This window comes from Stegostoma tigrinum, chromosome 29, assembly GCF_030684315.1.
Source record: "Stegostoma tigrinum isolate sSteTig4 chromosome 29, sSteTig4.hap1, whole genome shotgun sequence".
Taxonomy (NCBI): Eukaryota; Metazoa; Chordata; class Chondrichthyes; order Orectolobiformes; family Stegostomatidae; genus Stegostoma; species Stegostoma tigrinum.
Genome location: NC_081382.1, coordinates 46,224,378 through 46,232,685, shown reverse-complemented (window position 1 = coordinate 46,232,685; position 8,308 = coordinate 46,224,378).

The window sequence follows — 8,308 nt, the reverse complement described above, 5'->3', positions numbered from 1 at the left end:
TGTACAGGGCTGGGATTCTCCACCTGCTATCTTTCTCCTCTTTTGTTATCATTGCTAATTATTCCCAATTCTTTTCATGAACACACTTGTGAAAGGTCAGGTTGCTTGCACTTTGTAGCTATCTGCCACCCAGGATTTAGTCCCCTACACTTTGCGGATTCAATATTCAGAAAAAGGCATTTTCACTCAGCAACAAACTAAAAAAATGTAACTTTTTATCCAGATTGTAAGTGCATTCATTTCAGATATTCTGATAGGCAGGTGTGTCATAAGCTGTCATATTTTAATTTTAGCTGAAATTAATGGCAGGGATTTTTGGAAAAAGAAGGGTCTGGAAAAGTCATCATTGGTCATGTCAGCTCCAGCTGCTATCTAAACTGGAGCATGGGAAGTCAGGCTTCTGGCTTGGCTGCTGAGAGTGTGGCTATGGAACTCACTTCCACAGGAGTAGCTAATCATACAACAGTACCAAAGGTTGAAATTCAGACCATTAGGCCTGGCTCTACCAAAGAACAATTTATTTAGTTCTGTTCCCCTTTTTCTCTATTCTTTGATTTTTTTTTCTCCCTTGATTATTTTTCTGTGGAAGTTATTAATAAATCTGTATCCAGCACAATATTTTAGACACAGCATTCCACAGACTAACTCCGTATGTAGCTAGGGAAACAGTGAGAAAAATATATAGGGCAACGTTATTGTGGTTTGAAGACAAATCAGTTGAGACTTATATGTGTTATGGACCAGACCACATCCCCTCAAATATTTAAGAGGGTAGCCTAGACCCTAATGTTTTCTTATTTTAAGGGTAGATGTGAAGTGTGTGTTTGAGATGTGATGTGACTGGTCAAACTACTCGATGTTAAGCAAAACACTATTTAAACACGACAAGTTAAAATACCAACAAAAGAAAGAGGAATTTAGAATAAGTACTATTGAAAATCTTAACTGAATAATAGGCACAGTACCTGTTGCTAATTAACTGTTTCCAATATTGTAACATCGTATAAACACATCCCTCAGTAAAAGATAAATTCAGACATAGATTCTTACATGCAGTCCTGCAATCCAGGAGGAAAAAAGTCCAAGAGAGATTTCAGAGAAAGTAACAGCTAGGAATCATTTTCTGAAGCTCCGGCTCTTCTGGGACCCAAACAGCTTCTGACTGCTACAGCTAAAAAAAACTAGAAAGCCTGATCTGCAAGAACTGAGCACTCCCCTTTCATTGTAACAACTGTTTTTTTTAAAAAACTAGAGGCCCCCTAAATTATTGACTTAAGCAGTTAACAGCGGCCACTTCTTTACCTCTGCCTTTACAAGATCTCTGCAACGGTGTTGGTGTTGGGTCGACTGCTGTTTGTCATTTTTATAAATGACCTGGATGAGGGCGTAGAAGGATGGGTTAGTAAATTTGCAGACGACACTAACGTCAGTGGAGTTGTGGAGAGTGACAGAGGATGCTGTAGGTTGCAGAGAGACATAGATAAGCTGCAGAGCTGGGCTGAGAGGTGGCAAATGGAGTTTAATGCAGACAAATGTGAGGTGATGCACTTTGGTAGGAGTAACCGGAAGGCAAAGTACTGGGCTAATGGTAAGATTCTTAGTAGTGTAGATGAGCAGAGACATCTCGGTGTCCATGTACACAGATCCTTGAAAGTTGCCACCCAGGTTGACAGGGCTGTCAAGAAGGCATACAGTGTTTTAGCTTTTATTAATAGAGGAATCGAGTTCAGGAACCAAGAGGTTATGGTGAAGCTGTACATAACTCTGGTGTGGCCTCACTTGGAGTATTGTGTACAGTTCTGGTCACCGCATTATAAGAAGGATGTGGAAGCTTTGGAAAGGGTGCAGAGGAAATTTACTAGGATGTTGCCTGGTATAGAGGGAGGGTCTTACAAGGAAAGGCTGAGGGACTTGAGGCTGTTTTCGTTAGCGAGAAGAAGGTTGACAGGTGACTTAATTGAAACATATAAAATAATCAGAGGGTTTTTTTAGGGTGGATAGGGAGAGCCTTTTTCCTAGGATGGTGACGGCAAGCACGAGGGGGCATAGCTTTAAATTGAGGGGTGAAAGATATAGGACAGATGTCAGAGGTAGTTTCTTTACTCAGAGAGTAGTAAGGGAATGGAACGCTTTGCCTGCAACGGTAGTAGATTCACCAACTTTAGGTACATTTAAGTCGTCATTGGATAAGCATATGGACGTACATGGAATAGTGTAGGTTAGATGGGCTTGAGATTGGTATGGCAGGTCGGCACAACATTGAGGGCTGAAGGGCCTGTACTGTGCTGTTACGTTCTATGTTCGATGTTGACAAAAAAACACCCAGGACAAAATAATCTTTTTAAAGGGACAGCATCCTCACACATGAGGCATAAACACAATCTGATCAAGCTGAAAAAAAATCACCTTGTTCTGTGCCACACGTTCTTTGTCATATTGCCCCAAGTGCTGATTATGATGTATAGGCACAATTCCAAAGAGTCATTCAAGATAACGGGAACTGCAGATGCTGGAGGATCCAAGATAACCAAGTGTGGGGCTGGATGAACACAGCAGGCCTAAGATGCTGCTTGGCCTGCGGTGTTCATCCAGCCCCACACTTTGTTATCCAAAGGGTCATTCTCTTCTCTTGTATTGCCTAAAATATTGTACTTTCAGTTTTTTGAATAGATTTTCTTTGTGTACTTTATTTAAACTTGTCATAATCTTGTGGATCATATCTCCCTAACCTCCTTAGCTACAAAGGGAAACAACCCCCAGTGTCTACTAGATAATCCTGGAACTTAGGTTACCCGTCCTTGGAATATTCTGGTAACTCTCCACTGCATTCACTCTCCGACCCTCACAGCCGTCCAGGTGTGGGGACTACAACCGAACACAATGTTCTAACTGTGACTTAATTAGAATTTTAGCATTTTTCCAAATATAGATGTTAAGCTAACTGGCCTATCATTACTTTTTTTTGTCTCTTTTCCTTTTTGAATGAGAGTATTACATTGGAAGTTTACTAATCCTCTGGGATCTTTCCAGAATCTAAGAATTCTTGGAAGTTTATTCTCAGTACATCCACTTTCATCACAGCCACTTCTTTTAATATCCTTGGAGCAACCAATCAAGTCTGCAGACTTACCAACTTTTAGTCACATTAGGACCCCTAATACTTTTTCTCTAGTGATAGTGACTGCACTTGAGTCCTGTCCCCCTTTTTGATTATTTTGTAATTTTGAAATGCTGTTGGATTTTTGCACTGTGAAAACTGATGCAAGTTATTCAATTCAATTCCTATGCCATTTCCTGATTCTCTATTACTACTTCCCTAGCCACATTCTCTCAGGGCCTTACATTCACTTTGTCTCTTACCTCCTTTTTAGATATTTAAAGAAGGTCTTACAGTGCATTTCGATGTTATTTGCTAGCTTGTCTTCAATGTGTGTTTTAATATTTTTGGGATTTTTTAGAAAAAAAATTCCCTATCTTCTGGCTTGAAACGAAACTTTAGCACATTATTTTCCTCAAGTAGATGCCATCCTTAACCTCCTTGACTAACCATGGTTGGCTTATACCCTTACTAGAATCCTTCTTCCTCACTGGAATAAATCATTCTTGTGAGCTTCATATGATCTCCAAGTGTTTGGGGCACATACTGACACTTGCATCATACTGGTGCTGAAATTCAATACCAAATTATTCATTTGTGTAATAGACAGAATGTTATTTTGACTTGATAGCCATTTCCTATTAGTGATGAACAGCATTCGTGCTGCAATTGTGTAGTAGCAACATGAAACAGGTAGTTTCTCTTGTTGCTCAAACTGTTAGAAAACTATACCTTTCCAGGGTAAATTGATAAATTAGATCGAGGGTAGAGGTCGATTAGGGTCCAAGCTTGCACAGTGAATAAATGGCTCAAGCCCTATTTTCAAAGTTACTAAGAAAGCCAGTCCTGCATTGCTTAGAACTGTAAGGATCCTGACACTAATGAAGGTAGGTTTGTGGTAGACAGTTGGGGAGAATTCCTTGATTAATTTCACAACTGGGATGTTATGGAAGGAGAGCTTATTTGACTGTTCAAACGTGAAGTTGAACCCAGTAAGACATTGAGGAAATTTTTGTATGCAGGATGAGAGCATCGCTGGCTGGGTCAGCGTTTATTTCCCATCCTTAATTTCCCAATCACATTGCTGAGAGTCTGGAGTTACATGTATGTCAGACTTGGTAAAGGTGGTATTTTCCTTCCCCAAAAATCTTTAGTAAACCAGAGATAACAAAGTGTGGAGCTAGATGAACACAGCAGGCCAAGCAGCATCTCAGGAGCACAAAAGCTGACGTTTTGGGCCTAGACCCTTCATCAGAGAGGGGATGGTCTAGTGGTATTATCACCAGACTGTTCATCTTGGCACCAAGATAATGTTCTGGGTCCCTGGGTTCACATTCCACCATGACAGAATGAATTCAAATTCCACATGGTGGAATTTAAACTCAAGGGAAAAACTCAACCTGGAATTAAGAGTCTAATGCTGGCTATGAATCAATTGTCAGGAAAAACTCATCTGGTTCACTAAAGAGATAACGGGAACTGCAGATGCTGGAGAATCCAAGATAACAAAGTGTGAAGCTGGATGAATACAGCAGGCCAAGCAGCATCTCAGGAGTCTAGGCCTGAAACGTCAGCTTTTGTGCTCCCGAGATGCTGCTTGGCCTGCTGTGTTCATCCAGCTCCACACTTTGTTATCTTGGATTCTCCAGCATCTGCAGTTCCTAACTGCCAAAAACATTTCCCTCAAAACACAAGGCAGTCAATGGAAGGTAGGAAATATTTGTATTTAAAAAATAATCCTCGGTTGAAGCAGGCAAACAGAATTGAGTAGTTAATTGACCCACAGTAAACAGTTGTAGGGTGGAAAAAAACCTCCTATAACCTGGCAGCTAAAACAAATATCATTTTTTCCTGGAAAAGAAGAAAACTTACATAGGTCAACCTATACTGATCTCTCTCAGTAAAGTATTTGCTGGGAACCTGAGAAAGTTCCAGAGCTCTGAATCTTTAATTTCCTCTCAAGCTCTGGAAATTGAGCTCTTACTTCCATTCTAAGACTAGTATCTAACTTACTTTCCATTTGAATTGATGTCCTGAATCTGACTGCTCCCAATATCAATAGCCAATAGACAATAGGTGCTGGAGTAGGCCATTCGGCCCTTTGAGCCAGCACCACCATTCATTATGATCATGGCTGATCATCCACAATCAGTATCCTGCTCCTGCCTTATCCCCATAACCCTTGATTCCACTATCTTTAAGAGCTCTATCTATATCTTCCTTGAAAGCATCCAGAGAGTTAGCCTCCACTGCCTTCTGGGGCAGAGCATTCCATATATCCACCACTCTCTGGGTGAAGTTTTTCCTCAACTCTGCTCTAAATGGCCTACCCCTTATTTTTAAACTGTGTCCTCTGGTTCTGGACTCACCCCTCAGCAGAAACATGCTTCCTACCTCCAGAGTGTCCATTCCCTTAATAATCTTATATGTCTCAATCAGATCCACTCTCATCCTTCTAAACTCAAGTGTATACAAGCCCAGTTGCTCCAATCTTTCAACATATGATAGTCCTGCCATTCTGGGAATTGACCTCGTGAACCTACACTGCACTCCCTCAATAGCAAGAATGTCCTTCCTCAAATTTGGAGACCGAAACTGCACACAATACTCCAGGTGCGGTCTCACCAGGGCCCTGTACAGCTGCAGAAGGACCTCTTTGCTCTTGTACTCAATTCCTCTTGTTACGAAGGCCAGCATGCCATTAGCTTTCTTCACTGCCTGCTGTACCTGCATGCTTGTTTTCACTGACTGATGTACAAGAACACCTAGATCTCATTGTACTTCCCCTTTACCTAACTTGACTCCATTGAGATAATAATCTGCCTTCCTGCTCTTGCTACCAAAGTGTATAACCACACATTTATCCACATTAAACTGCATCTGCCATGCATCCGTCCACTCACCTAGCCTGTCCAAATCACCCTGTCTTCTCATAACATCCTCCTCACATTTCACACTGCCACCCAACTTTGTGTCATCAGCAAATTTGCTAATATTACTTCTAATGCCTTCGTCTCTATCATTAATATATATCGTAAACAGCTGCGGTCCCAGCACCGAACCTTGTGGTACCCCACTGGTCACTGCCTGCCATTCCGAAAGGGACCCGTTTATCACTACTCTTTGCTTCCTGTCAGCCAGCCAATTTTCAATCCAACTCAGTATTTTGCTCCCAATACCATGTGCCCTAATTTTGTTCACCAATCTCCTATGCAGGACTTTATCAAAGGCTTTCTGAAAGTCCAGATACACTACATCCACTGGCTCTCCCTTATCCATCTTCATAGATACATCCTCAAAAAATTCCAGAAGATTAGTCAAGCACAATTTCCCCTTCGTAAATCCATGCTGACTCTGACCTATCCTGTTACTGCTATCCAAATGAGTAATTTCATCTTTTATAATTCACTCCAGCATCTTTCCCGCCACTGACGTCAGGCTAACCGGTCTATAATTTCCTGTTTTCTCTCTCCCTCCTTTCTTGAAAAGTGGGACAACATTAGCCACCCTCCAATCCGCAGGAACTGATCCTGAATCTATTGAACCTTGGAAAATGATTATCAATGCGTCCACGGTTGCAGGCGAACAGAAACCGAAGTGTTCTGCGTACAGATGCATTTGGACATCAACAAGAAGTTGATTGACAACTGGTCACGAGTCCATAGAGCAATCACAAAACACTTTTGCCACCCAACAACTCTGTGATTGATTCCCAGACAACTGTGCCTTTTTGGACTGGAAACAAGACAGCACAAGAGCTGTCTGGCTGTTCTCTGTAGTCAAAACCATGTTAAACCCAAAACAAACCAATTCATGAATTTTTGTAAAAGTTTTTGTGTCTTTTTAACGGATAAGTCAGAAACCTTTTATCAATGAATTAGCCATCTTGTGTTTCTTACAACCAGTGGAGGCATCTGGAGAACAATATTCTGACCAGCATAGGAATCAAAGATTATATCAGTAACCATGAATTGAAGTCATCAAACTCCCTTCTCTGTATTCCTCCATCAACAATCTACTTCCGCCTTCTGTGTATAGAGAAAATTTAAGGGGGAATTAGAGTTTTGAACTGCAGAATTATATAATCAACATTTTATAATTGTTTATGTGTAGCAATAGTCTACTTGGTTGTAATGAATAGTAATTCCTGTTAAGTCAATGCCTGCTCTGTGCTTTCTATCAATTTGGGTCTGAAAACCACGTTGAATATTGTACAATTATTTCAAAATCTTTAACTGTTGTGATGACTCTAGGAATAGCAGATTGATTTTCCAGCACGCTACCCCAATGAATCATGGCCGACTGTACCTGTGCGTGTGTGTGTGGGTATGCACTCGTGCATGATTTCTTGGCACATACGTGTGACTGGGTGTGAGTGTGCGCTTTTGAAAGCGATGGGGTTTGTTGTTGAGTGTCCGTCCGTTTGTGAGTGCGTGTGAATGCAATTGTGGTGTTTCAGCACGACGGAGGGACGGGGAGCGAGAGAGAGAGCAAAATACACCAATTTTTATTGAGAGACCTGGTATTTAAAGCGGGATATATAGATAATGTAGGATAATAAAATGTGAGGCTGGATGAACACAGCAGGCCCAGCAGCATCTCAGGAGAACAAAAGCTGATGTTTCAGGCCTCGGCCCTTCATCAGACCCTTCTCTGATGAAGGGTCTAGGCCCGAAACGTCAGCTTTTGAGCTCCTGAGATGCTGCTTGGCCTGCTGTGTTCATCCAGCTCCACACTTTGAAAATGAATTCAACTATGTGAGTTAACAATGACACCATATGCCCAAATAAATAGCATTGCTGTGGGGTCTCCTACAGGTTAACCCTCTTGCTATCATCTTCATTGGCTTCTCATGAGAAGCCAGTCTTCAATGAAATGACCACTCACCACCTACATCTTTCAAGCTTTCAATTCCATTAGATGTAGGAACCTGCCTTTCCTCATTTTCTCCACCATACAGCCAGCATTTACATCTATTTTACATCTCTATCTCACCATTATCACTGCCTTTCCCTTTTGATCTAGTGAGCCTCTCAATCTGTCCCACTCGCTAATCTCCCCACCTTAGCATTAAAAGAAAATCACCATTTTCCAGTTCCTAAGAAATCATATCAGACTGAAATTCTCTCTCTCTCCACAGCTGCTATCAGACCTGCTGAGTTTCTCTAGCACTTTGTTTTCACTGTAGGGAACATAAAACTAGAAGCCACA